At 36.1% G+C, this 14049-nt stretch overlaps 1 protein-coding gene across 2 annotated transcripts in view; it reads left to right on the top strand.

Moving 5' to 3' along the window:
• Positions 1-14049, top strand: part of LOC131959436 (zinc transporter ZIP11-like) — a 234907-nt gene that overhangs the window by 138397 nt on the left and 82461 nt on the right. The window lies entirely within an intron of this gene.

Genomic DNA, 14049 nt, shown 5'->3' with positions numbered 1-14049 from the left:
TGTTATCCCCTTGCCTCACTGGCGAATAACATTTTACATTTTAATTAATCTGTTTTATTTTGTGCCTGCTCACTGTCTCTTATTGAGAACATTAAATCCATCCCACAGTGATCGCAGTGAATCTATATCATAAGCCCCCTTTCCACTAAATTAGCTCTGGTTCAGTCTGTGTTTCCACAAGTTTTGAGGGGAACCATTGTAATAAGGATGCACAATGACATCTGGAGGAAATATATTTAAATTTCCCAAAAAGTTCACTTTGGACTCAAGGATGAAGTAATTAGAATTCCCGGGTCAAAGGCCAAGATCACTGAGACCTCATGTCCATCTCATTCTTGTAAACGTGATATCTCACTCATGTCTGGAGAAAAATACATTTAGATTTGCCAAAAAGTTCACTTTGGACTCAAGGAGGAAATAATTACATTTCTCCAGTCATAGGTCAAGGTCACTGTGACATCACATCTATTCCATTTTTGTAAATGTGATATATCAGTAACGTCTGTAAGAAATGTATTTAAATTTACGGAAAAAGTTCGACTTGGACTCGAGGATGAACTAATTAGATTACTAAGGTTGAAGTTTAGGGTCACTGTGACATCATGTCCACCCCATTCTTGTAAACGTGATATTTCAGTAATATCTGTAAGAAATGTATTTAAATTTACGGAAAAAGTTCGATTTGGACTCGAGGATGAACTACTTAGATTTCTAAGGTTGAAGTTCAAGGTCACTGTGATATCATGTCCATCCCATTCTTGTAAACATGATATTTCAGTAATTTCTGGAAGAAATGTACTTAAATTTACCGAAAAAGTTAAATTTGGACTCAAGGATGAACTAATTAGATTTCTAATGTTGAAGTTCAAGGTCACTGTGACATCATGTCCATCCCATTCATGTAAACGTGATATTTCAGTAATGTCTGGAAGAAAGGTATATACATTTATGGAAAAAGTTAAATTTGGACTCAAGGATGAACTAATTAGATTTCTAAGGTTGAAGTTATAGGTCACTGTGACATCATGTCCATCCCATTCTTGTAAACGTGATATTTCAGTAATGTCTGTAAGAAATGTATTTAAATTTACGGAAAAGTTCGACTTGGACTCGAGGATGAACTAATTGGATTACTAAGGTTGAAGTTCAGGGTCACTGTGACATCATGTCCATCCCATTCTTGTTAACGTGATATTTCAGTAATGTCTGTAAGAAATGTATTTAAATTTGTGGAAAAGTATAATTTGGACTCAATGATAATTAGATTTCTAAGGTAAAAATTCAAGGTCACTGTGACATCAGACACATTTTCGGGACATTATTCAACACCACGTCAAGAACAGAAGGGATATCATGACCATTTGTCACATTTGGTTGGATACAGAAAACTTGTACACCTAATCAGAATGCCACCACCATTAATGCTATAATTAAACCTAAATCATGCATACACTAGTGACAATTAGTCAACCTGAGCATTGCTTCTTAATCAAAAAGCTGGGAGTCTGAGTTAATTTTTGCTGTTCATTGCTATGCACATCTGAGTAATTTTACCGGCTTCACTCCATTATTTTCACAGTGACCTCAGGTGTCCACTGACATTTTCTAATTGCTACAGTGATATTTTTATTTTAATCTCAGGGGACTCAGTTGACCGCTGATGTAAGCACTGATGTCAGGTAGATCTGCCGAATGCTAGATTTGAAGAAAGCACAGTGAGAAGTCTTGAGTTGCTTTGATGCTATTTTCAGGGACATATCACAGTAGGCAGCTGGAGGTGTTCAACTGAAACACAAGACAAAGGGATAAAGAAAGCCTTGAAAATATGTTACAGTCTGCAGTCACATATGAAAAAAAATAATAAAAAAACAATGTCAAATATGAATTCTAAACCCATGAAAATGCTGTCATGTTAGTATAGTCCAGCATTGGCCATTAATCCCCTTAATGCCCTTACAGTGATTGCACATTTCCTGTAGCTCTGAAGTCCACAGATTTAACATATATTTCGGACTAGCTTCTATGAATCAGTTATTCAAATACAAATTCATTGCATCCCTGTGGCTTGCCTGAGGGTTTCGGAAATGAGTCAGCCAACAAAGTAAACAGAAAAGAGCACATATAAGATTGGTTTGATCCCCATGTGCCCCTTGGGGATCACACTGCGTTGTAAGTCACTGCATGTTTGACTGTGCAATTCAGAGTCAAGCATAACCAATTTGCCCCATGCAAAGATATTTGAAAGACGGGGGTCTTATTTCCTAACTCCTGTGTAGCTCAGTCTGTTATAGAGTTTGATTCATCAAAAACTATATCTAGAAAGGCTGAAATACCATATGGTGTAGGAGCCCTGCCATAAGTATTTCCGATAGAACAAATGGGGTAAATTGCATTCCTCCATGGCACATATGCAGTTGATAATGTTACACAATGGGACCTTGATTTCAGGCAGAGGAAGATAAGAGCAGCTTATCATTTCTAGCAGTTTTGATTGCTGTAATGGCACCGTTTGCAAGCAGTTTGTTTTTCATCTTTTTCCATGCAAGTTAGATTGATTACAATCAAGTTGTTATAAATATAAAAGAAACAGAGTACGATGATTTGGTAATCCTTTTTGATCTTTATATCCAGTTGACAACAGATGTATTGCCCAAACTTATGATCTTTATTGTTTACTGTAAATAAATACTCCTTCTAAAGTGTTTGCCTTTAACACGTTCCAAAAATGTTGAAAAGGGCATGTTTACCACCTTTCTTTTAATAACACATTTAGAAACTGAGGTTAACAATTATTGAAGTTTTGAAAGTGAAATTGTTTCCCATTCTTTGGTCCGTCTCAGATGAGCTCAGGCCCAGGGAAGTTGGCTGTTGATTTATGACTATTACTTTGCATGGCAGAGTCTCAACTCAAGCCCATGTGGTAATGTCCTTTATGCATTTATGTATATTCATGTTGTTTTTTAATACCAGGGTTTCCCATTAATTACCTAGACCCTGGCGGCCTACCAGACTCTAATCTGTCCCGCTAGAGTCAAATATGCTGCGCTGACGTCACATTTTAAGTTGCTGAAACTAAGTTTACGCAATTCATAATATAAAGTTACACTGCAAAAAAGCCAACTTGTATTTTTTGGCCTAAAACAGTGATTTAATTTGGTAAAACTTGGAAATATAAATTACTGACATTTAGGGCAATAATGTAAGTTAGCACAACAAAGGAAGCCAGTTGTCTGCTCAAAAACAAGTTGGTGAGTTGTTGTTACTTATATCTTTAAGTTGGGGTTCACAACAAGGGACAATAGTTCTGATAACTCTTATTTCTTTGTTGTGAAATTCGGTCATTAGCGAAAGCTAGTGGCTAACTGATGCTAGCGGCTAACTGATGCTAGCGACTAACTGATGCTAGCGACTAACTGATGCTAGCGGCTAACTGATGCTAGCGGCACTGCTTGTTACAGCTACAAGAGTAGCCATTAGCGTATCAATGCTAACTCAAAATTGTGGTCACAACATTAGCTGACATTTCATAGCGGCGTTACAATCGTGCCAGAGTAATTCAGAGTTGAGCAAACTCAAAAACAAAACTTAAAATATTTAGTTTAATTGTCCAACTTAAAATTTTATCGAAGTTTATTGCCTTGAAATTTTGAGTTCACCCAACTTTTCTTTTTTTGCAGTGTATTTGGCGTTGTGTTGCTGTTGTTCAGCAGAGTGTCTGTCACCCGTCAGTCAGTCAAAACTTGACCCACCTCTCCGTCCTCCATGCGTGCACATTCACACACTTTATGTATCAGTCCCGCCTCACATGATCGCTCAGCATGCATGTGCACGCCGAACTAAAAACTATCAACCTGTCCGGGCCGGTCAGAGTTCCAAACACACTGTTGCATACACCGTTCAGTAGCCGCAACTCTAACATCAGCTAACAATTAAAGTTGTTTTAATCACACTAAACTGTGACTAACTTTTAAATAACGTCCTGTCGCTAAACACATGCAGCTTTCAAAATAAGAGCACAGTGTGTTAACAGAATCAACCACAGAATATACAAGAAGACCGTCAAAATAAGATGGTTTAAATAAGATGAACAAGAACCCTTATTCTCCTTTAAAATAATTCTTAAAATATGCAATCATTAACATCAGTGTATATGATGGAATAGTGGTAAAAAATGTGCAAGAGGCCACCAAATTTGGGCTTTTATGTAAAAATAAATTCTCTGGGGGACCCCTAGCCAGCTATTTTTCCACACTGGCTGGCTACTCCACGTCCGAGTGGAAAGCATGTTGACAGCAATTAAAAATGGCACACGAGGATAACAAAGATTTAATCTCCCAAATGTGAGAAATGTTATGTGAGGTGTTTGCTTTCATTTAGCTCTCAGTGTGCTCAAGATTGATGCATTATACTTATAAATGTACAAACCAACCCCCCCAACCAATGTTGGTTTTATTTCCCTTTCATACCCAATCATGGTACTGTTACCTGTTATTAATCAATCTGTTTTCCGGGATTTTCTAAGCAGTTGTTTTTTGAGCACTCCACAACATTTGCAGTCTTTTGTTGCTCCTGAACAAACTTTAAAAAGAAAATGTGTTTCTGGCATCAAATTCAGAACAAGCATATATTTACCCCACTCCAAACAGTTATTAAGGTAAAACATCCCAACAGAATCGGCTGAAAGCAGATCAACAAGAGTAAATGTATTTCAGTATAGTATGACAACTGCCAGAGAGGAGAAGCTGATTATAGCTGCAGGGCTCATGCTGTCACTTTTGGTTTAAACCTGAAGGCTGAATTCTTACTACTTCACCGTGAAGATAGAAAGAAAGATATTACAGAAGATATAAAAGCCTCAGGTTGAGCTCTGCTTACTGTAGGGTGCCGTTGTTCAGAATTGGACTTACAGTTTGCATGAGCATCAGTATGGGTGTTCAATGCCTGTATGTTGTGTTTGTTGTGAAAGGGGATGGGTGGGAAATGAAGAAATTACATTTTTACACAAGAATACATAGTCTACTGATCACTGTCAGTCTACTGATCACTTACTGTCAGCACTAGAGGTTGGACACACCAGAGGCCTCACCATATGATTTTATCCCGATACTTGAGTCACGATATGATTTTATCCCGATACTTGAGTCACGATATGATTTTATCCCGATACTTGAGTCACGTTACGATTTTATCCTGATACTTGAGTCATGATACAATTTTATCCCGATACTTGAGTCACGATATGATTTTATCCCGATACTTGAATCCCGATATGGTTTTATCCCGATACTTGAGTCACGTTGCGGTTTTATCCCGATACTTGAGTCATGATATGATTTTATCCCGATACTTAAGTCACGATATTATTTTATCCCGATACTTGAGTCATGATATGATTTTATCCCGATACTTAAGTCACGATATTATTTTATCCCGATACTTGAGTCATGATATGGTTTTATCCCGATACTTGAGTCATGATATGATTTTATCCCGATACTTGAGTCACGATAAGGTTTTATCCCGATACTTGAGTCACAATTTGATTTTATCCCGATACTTGAGTCACGATAAGATTTTATCCCGATACTTGAGTCACGATACAATTTTATCCCGATACTTGAGTCACGTTACGATTTTATCCCGATACTTGAATCCCGATAAGGTTTTATCCCGATACTTGAGTCGCGATACGATTTTATCCCGATACTTGAGTCACGATATGATTTTATCCCGATACTTGAGTCACGATACAATTTTATCCCAATACTTGAGTCACAATACGATTTTTTTCCGATACTTGAGTCACGATACGATTTTATCCTGATACTTGAGTCACAATACGATTTTATCCCGATACTTGAGTCATGATACAATTTTATCCCGATATTTGAGTCACGTTACGATTTTATCCCGATACTTGAGTCACAATACGATTTTATCCCGATACTTGAGTCACGATATGATTTTATCCCAATACTTAAGTCACGATATGATTTTATCCCGGTACTTGAGTCACGATATGATTTTATCCCAATACTTAAGTCACGATATGATTTTATCCCGATACTTGAGTCGCGATACGATTTTATCCCGATACTTGAGTCACGATATGATTTTATCCCAATACTTAAATCACGATATGATTTTATCCCGATACTTGAATCCCGATATGGTTTTATCCTGATACTTGAGTCACGATACGATTTTATCCCGATACTTGAGTCACGTTACAATTTTATCCCGATACTTGAGTCACGTTGCGGTTTTATCCCGATACTTGAGTCATGATATGATTTTATCCCGATACTTAAGTCACGATATGATTTTATCCCGATACTTGAGTCACGATATGATTTCATCCCGATACATGAGTCACTATACAATTTTATTGCGATTGTAAGCATTTTGCGATATGCTGAGTATTGCAATACAATATATTGCGATTTAACTGTTTCACTGCATTTTGTGTCCACAAAATTAAATTCAATCAAGAATTGTTTTGTCAAATAAGAGAAAATTCTCAGTGCATTCATCTCACTTCAGTCTTTTTATTTTTATTTTCAACAAAGTATTCAGTCAAACTGAACTGAACTGATATCAAACATGTATGGACGACAGTATATTCCTTAAAGTGAGCCTGCTACGGCCGGAAAAAAAACAAAAACGGCAAAAATACCAACTAAATATCGATACTTGGTGGCCATGAATCAATATTATATTGTGATGCTATGCTGTATCTATTTTCCCCCACATCTAGTCAGCACCCCCTTTGTATCCCCCATTTGTGTCCAGTAAGGCTCTATGGCTTTCACTATATCTCTAGATTAATTTCAAGTATAGGCTGTTTAAGAGATGATTGACAGTCCCGCCCCTTCACTATGTAGACATTACACATTAAGTCAGTCTTAGCCAGTAGTCAATGGTTATTAACTCCTCACACACTTACCATGTGATTAAATACCTTTTTCGAGCCATGCGTCACATATACCGTGACATTAGTATTACACACTAACATGAACTCACACTATTCCCTCTCTGTCTTTCAATGTCTTTCAGAGATCTTTATGTTTTGTTTGGAAAAATGCTTCTGCCTTTAAATTAATCAGGATAATTGGTGGTTGGTCTCTGCTTTCAATCAGAAGATACTTGATTCATTTTGGGGTTATCTCCTCCTCTCCTTTCAAGTGTCCTCAACTACTGCCCTTTCAGCCATCACAGAAGATAAACAAACCAAAAGTCCCATCCTTTTAGCCTGTCAGATGTGTGGTATATGAATGTGGATGGTATGTATTGCCTTTTTTTTAAAAGATTCTTTTTGGGGGTTGGAAAGTGGGAGGGAGGCGGGATGACATGCAGCAAAGTTGGACCCAATCCGGGCCGCTGCCAAGGGCTACATGGGGCACACACTTCATGTATTGCATGATGTTTGCCATTTAAAGATTACATTGAATTTTCATGGACAGATATCTGTTCAAAGGACTAATGGATTTTCTGTCCAGAGAAAATGTTTAAAGAAGCCCTCCACAGCACTATCAGTGACATACAGAGGATAAGAAACACAATTTAAATTACCATTTCAAAAAGTGAATATGTTAATTCCTGAAACGCAGCAGAAATTAAAGAAAGGAGAGGACATGTTTAATGTTTTTTCAAATATATTTACAGATATTCATTGACATTGATGTTAAAACTAGGGCTGGGACTTTAACACGTTAATTAAGATTAATTAATTACACAAAAATGAACGCGTAAAAAAAATTGACCCATTTTAATCGCACTTATCTTTGCACCGCGGAACGTTTCTCACTGGATGAGTTTCAGGAGGAGCGATTATACTGGAGCACCAACTAGCGTTGATGAGTTGAGACAACAACAAACCACAGTGAACATGAAGGAAGAAGCTGATGAGACCTTTGGTTGGCCCCGTGGATGATGGGACATTTAGTTACTAAAAACCAACGGATGGAAGCGTCGATAAGAGCATGGTTGTGTTGCTAGGCAACAAGGAATTCACATATCACCGCAGCACATCCAGCCTCAAGTATCACCTCAATGCTAAACATATAGCAGCTAGCGGCTAGTGTGCTAGCTAGCGTGGATTGTGTTTTACTTCAAAAACCAAAGTATTCTAGTTTACAGAAGGTCTACCTACCTATAGGCTACCTGAATTTATGAAATGTTCTATATTTCTAAATATGCTATTGCTACACTTAATGACAAAAACTACACTGGTCTGTTGGACTTGAACCAAAATAAACAATATTTTTGTTGTTTAAGCTTATGTATTCAGTCATTATTCAATGGTATACTAAAAATCCATGTGAAAAAAATGACTTATATGAAATATTTATATGCGATTAAAATGCGATTAATTTCGATTAATTAATTACAAAGCCTCTAATTAATTAGATAATTTTTTTTAATCGAGTCCCGGCCCTAGTTAAAACATCATCTCATCATCTCAATGTTAAAACATCAAGATGTTAAATCGTTAAATCGTACATTTAATTTGAGAATACAGTTTTGCCATTTATGGAGCGTTGCCCTGTCCAAGTAAAATTAAGCTCCAAAAGACACATTGTCCCATAAACAGCACAATAAAAACCCTGTATTGCAATATTTCGCTTGTGATCCATGATCAGGTGGAGAAGAATATTAAGGTAGGAGGAATAATTTAAGTAATACAACATTGTTTGGGTTGGATGACGATCAAAATAACATTTTAAAAACTAAATTTACATTTAAATGAAACAAGTTGAAATCACTAACTGTACCTAACAGTACTAGCATTGATGACAGAGTTGCTGTACAACCGGCAGCTTTCAACAACTAGTTATTCCTACCTTAGGCTGGTTCACTATGCTTCATTGTAAAGCACTTTGTAATAGTGCTACAAATTGTATAATTATCCCTCTCAGGTATGATAATTATTGAGATCCAAACGCAGGTTACATGTCATGACTTAATGATATGGGTACTATAAATAGTCATAGCCCTGTCTAATGGTCTCACATATTTACAACTGCTCTGGTATTGTTGGAGAACATCAGCGATGTCACACAATAGGTGAAACGGCCTCGTGGTTTCTTTCATTGGCAGGTCTAATTAGCGGTGGAGAAAACAGAAATATTCATATATAAAAGGTTGATTTTGAATCAATTTTTTTTCCAACTGTCATTATAATACTGAAATCATATCACAACAAATACTGTTGAGGGCTCATTTTCACTCCTGACACCTAAAAAGAGATGAAAATAGATTCTAATTGTAAATCAGCAATCCCCCAAAATTAAGAAAATTACAAGAAATTGTCTTTAGGTTAAAAACAATATCGATTTTAATAGATTTCTTTCAGAAAAAGGCTAGTAGGATATGCAACATGGGAAAACACCATTACTTTATGATACTTTTTTTGTTTGACTCCTCATGAAAAAACTTCCTTATGTCCATAGTCTGTAGTTGGTTTGCTCGTGATATTGTTTGCTTTGGTAACACAACCCAGTCGCCAGAATAGATGTTGGCCCTGTAGGTTTCTGCAAACCACAGATATCGTTGGATCGTTGGAACATTTTTTTACTATAAATTATTGAACATGAACATTTCTAAACCACTGTACAAAAAAATGTTTGCAGCTGTGGTTGCCAGAACTTTACCGTAATAAATACGGTGCAACTTTTTGTAATATTATGGTAAAATTATATTAGCACTGTTGAGTTCCCGTTTAAGATTGCCATTTTATTCCATATTTTATTGTAAAATATAAAAAGTTTTTCCATCAAAAGAAACGCTGTTCTGCCATATAATTGACAAGAAAATACTCAATTAATGCAGCATGAATAAAGATTTTACCATTAAATATTACACTATATTTCTGTTAGAGATATGGTGTTTAGTACATTTAACAGTTATAAAAAGTATTTTTACAAAAAATAAATGCAAAAATGATGGCTTGTATGGATATATATATATATATATATATATATATATATATATATATATATATATATATATATAAATTACAGTATATTTTTGCTACAAACCAGCCAGTGTATTTTACAGTGGGGAAATATTTAAAATTTTAACAAATATTGTTTTGGCTGATATATACATTTACGGTATTTCATTGTTACTGAAACTGAATTAACCCATTTATCATTTTACGGTCTTATACTGTCATGGTTTGGCAGTTTTTCACCGTAAAATCTACAGACATTTTTGTGTGTTGAGGGCAGTAAAACGTGATGGTTAGCATGTGCCGATTTCTGTTTCGAACACTTTAACCGGTTGGTGCCTAACACTTTGGTTAAGGTTAGGCACCAAAACCACTTAGTTGAGGTTATGTAAAAAGTTTAGGCTAAAAAAACACTAATTACAGCATAAATTTTGACAACAACACACACTGTTATGGATAAAACTTCAAACAACGGGCCACAAACACTGGTCTCTTGGTTGGTTCCTACACTGTAAAAATGTTTGTAGAAATGACAGTAAAACACTGTCAAATTACATCACAAATAGGGTGTAAATTGTGTATCACTGTAGTAGACACTTTTAATTACTGTAAATCAAAGAATAGCACAAAAGTTTTACTTTTACTGTCATAAACTGTGGAAAACACACAGTTTTGCTGTAAAAATATAACATTACAATGTAAAATTAATGGAGAAATACCATGATGTCACAATGACACAATGGCCCTAAAAATAACAGGATTATTCATTCTAAATTACAGGTTTTGCTGATTTTTACATTTAAATTTACCGTAGAAAACCCACTCACTGTATTTTTTACGGCAAAGTTCTGGCAACCACAGCTGCCGGTATTTTACCAGATTATTTTTTACAGTGTAGCTGGCAGACCAGATAAAATAAACACTTAACGTTTCCGTGGTTTGGTTTCCCTACAATGTCAACATTTATTTCTGGTGACTGGGCTTGGTAACAGACTTAATGGACACTGAAGAAAACAACAGCCATGCCAATGCAGACCTAGAGATGACAGTAATTCCCCAGTAATGGAACGTTTGCCCTATGAGAGGAAGGTATTTTAAAAACCTTTTTCTGGGCTTTTGAAAAAGCATTCAAGGCCTGAGCCCCTGATCCACCCCTGAACCATCACTGGTGCAGACCTATGTTTTATTCAAGGTTCCCTCGGAATGGACATGATGGAGGAGGATGATGATGTGAAGAAGAAGTGGGACTCAGGGGAATATACTTTGTCCAAGAAACCACAGGGAAAGTTGTAGGTATGGGACAACTTTTCTCTTAATTGTCAACAGTGAAATGCTCCCTATAGACCAGAAGACTTTGAAAAGACATGAAAAAGACTCCTGGAAGACTATCAGCTCACACCTGCTCACATCTAAAGACAAGAGTTTAGAGTTTTTCGTCTCACACTGAGATTTTAGACAGACTGTCAATCTGGCAGGGTCACTATTTACAAGACTACAACTAGATTCTTTTAGCAGTTTTTTCATGCTCTTAGTAAAAACTTACAAATGGAGGAGAAGCAGCTTTTGGTTCCAGCTGCTCTAGTGTGTGACTCAGTGGTTTGTGTTGAAACATTTTTTTTAAAAAGAAAAAGAGAAGACGCCACAAAATGCCCCTCACAAAGCTGAAAAAGGGTTTCTGTTTTTATCACATGAAAAGTGACTATTTTACAGTAAAAATAGATATAAGGAAGAATAAAGGAAAGGAACATTTAGAAATGAATTTATGATATACATTTATGTCCTATTTAATTATAATGTATTTAATTGAATAATTATATGTATCAGCTCTATCAACTTTAATTTAGTTAATCATACATTAATCATCCATTATTTATTACTTATTTATGTATACATCTCTTTACTAAGAAACATCTAAATATATGACATCACTATATTTTTATTGAGGACTGAGCTTATTAACATTATTGTGATGTTCCTTTTTCCTGGTGAAGTGGTTTTACTGGTTTTACTGGTTTTACTGGTTTTACTGGCCGCTCTGGAACCGGGGACCTTTCCCCTGCTCATCTATTGGTTGGTGATTGTGTTACATCACTGAGACTTGAGATAATATCAAACATGTTTGATATTATCAAACCCAAGACTAGGAGAAGACTGATATGAAACAGAGCAGATTGGTTTAATACTTTCTTCCATGACTGTATTTTTGGTCATTTTGTGTCTTTTTTGATCATTTTGACATCTATTTTTGGTATTTTGTGTCTTTTTTGATCATTTCTACATCTATTTTTGGTCATTTTGTGTCTTTTTTGGTCATTTTTACATCTACAGTCATGGAAACATTCTTGATTATAACCAAAATCATTATGAATAAAACCATGTTGTGTTACATCACTGAGACTGGAGAAAATATCAAACACGTTTGATATGATCAAACCCAAGACTAGGAACAGACTGATATGAAACAGAGCAGATTACTACCTTAAACTGAACCATGGAGATGACGGAGCGCTGTGACTCCAGTAAAACTTAGATTTACTAAACTTTCAGTTTTTAGTCTGGGACTGTTGAAATCGTTTGGTGTAAAGCCAGCATAAGGGTGTTTTGCTAAACATATGGATTATTTTCAGTTGAGCAGGAAAGTTGGACTCTGAGATTGTGCTATGTGTGTCTTTTACTGCACTGAAAAAAAGTCCAATAAAAGATTTAAAACTATCAATCATTAAGACATGAACTGTAATTCACAATATCATTAGACAGCAAGGGAATTTTGTCAAATTACTGTGCAACCCAACTACCAGCTATTGAAGTGAGACATCTTCTGTGACTCTACAGGCCATGCAGCATGTTTAATAGATCACTGCTTGGCCTCCTGCTGCTCTCCAGGTAGTTGAAGTGGCAAGAAGCTCCCTGTAAGCATGTAAGAAGCGTGTATTCACACATACACACAAGTGCCCACAAAAACTATTCCCATCCCTTGTAATACTTAATGCATTGCGTCCTAAATAATTCAGACAGCATAAGAAGGAATCAAAGCGTGCCCGTTGGCGTTCGGTTTATTTAGGTCTTCAGATTGAATTTTTGAATGTACTATCAGATGGCAAATTAGATCGGATCTGAATTCCTCAGTGCATACTAAGCAGCAAATACAGCGCAGAATAGGAACCTCCGTACTCATATTACTCAGTTTACCACCTAACTTAATTCAGTATTTCATTTTTATCTTCTTTTTCAGGCCTTAGGGCAAAAGCGGGAGCCAACTATATGACCTATCTTTATAATGAGGAGGAGGTGATGCCATAGTTTTGATCAGAGGGAAGTCTTAATGCATTTTACCAACCACATCTTAAATGTGTGGGTTAGCTACTCTGGAAATTAACATGAAGGGGAAAATGTTCCTTTTAGATCCAAACCATACTTGGAAAACACTTAGACTTGGGAACTTGACAAGACTTGGCTTCCTGCTAAATTTGTATATCCATGTACAGTAATATGCAAGGAATTAACTAGTGCAGCTCAGAAAAACATGCTCATGGATTTCTACTTTAAAGTACCTAACCCATAAGAACCCAGAGCTATTTATCCTGGAAGGAAAATTATGGGGGATATACCACAGACCAAGTGGGCCAAGATTATTTTTTGTTCATATTTGGTCGATTTTTTGGTTAAAAGCCAGATGTGACATATACGTCACAGTGATATTTTTACTTGTTTTATATTAATTTGTTCAGGAAATATGGTCAAAACAGGTTAAATGCAATACAGGACAATAACGGATTAGAATTGTTAAATGGGTTTAAACTTTAAGCTTTTTGAAATTAGCAACTTTTTCACATTTCTGTTTCCAGTCACAGCCACGTTTAGGAGAAGTCACTTCTTGTCAAAGTCACACAGTCTTGCTAAGGGATTTAATGAGTTAAGGGGAAGCATAGAGCTGTATATGGGAGATCCTAGAACATTTAAAGTGTTTGTTACATGCGTGTCACCATGGGTTCTTATGGGTTAAAAATGTGACCATAACATTATTGCAGCTCATGTAGCAGAATCCCAGTGTTTAGAAGAATTGCACTTGCTCACCTGCTTACAAACGCACATTGGCT

This window comes from Centropristis striata, chromosome 21 (genome assembly GCF_030273125.1).
Source record: "Centropristis striata isolate RG_2023a ecotype Rhode Island chromosome 21, C.striata_1.0, whole genome shotgun sequence".
Classification (NCBI taxonomy): Eukaryota; Metazoa; Chordata; class Actinopteri; order Perciformes; family Serranidae; genus Centropristis; species Centropristis striata.
This window is presented reverse-complemented; position numbering and strand designations above follow the sequence as displayed.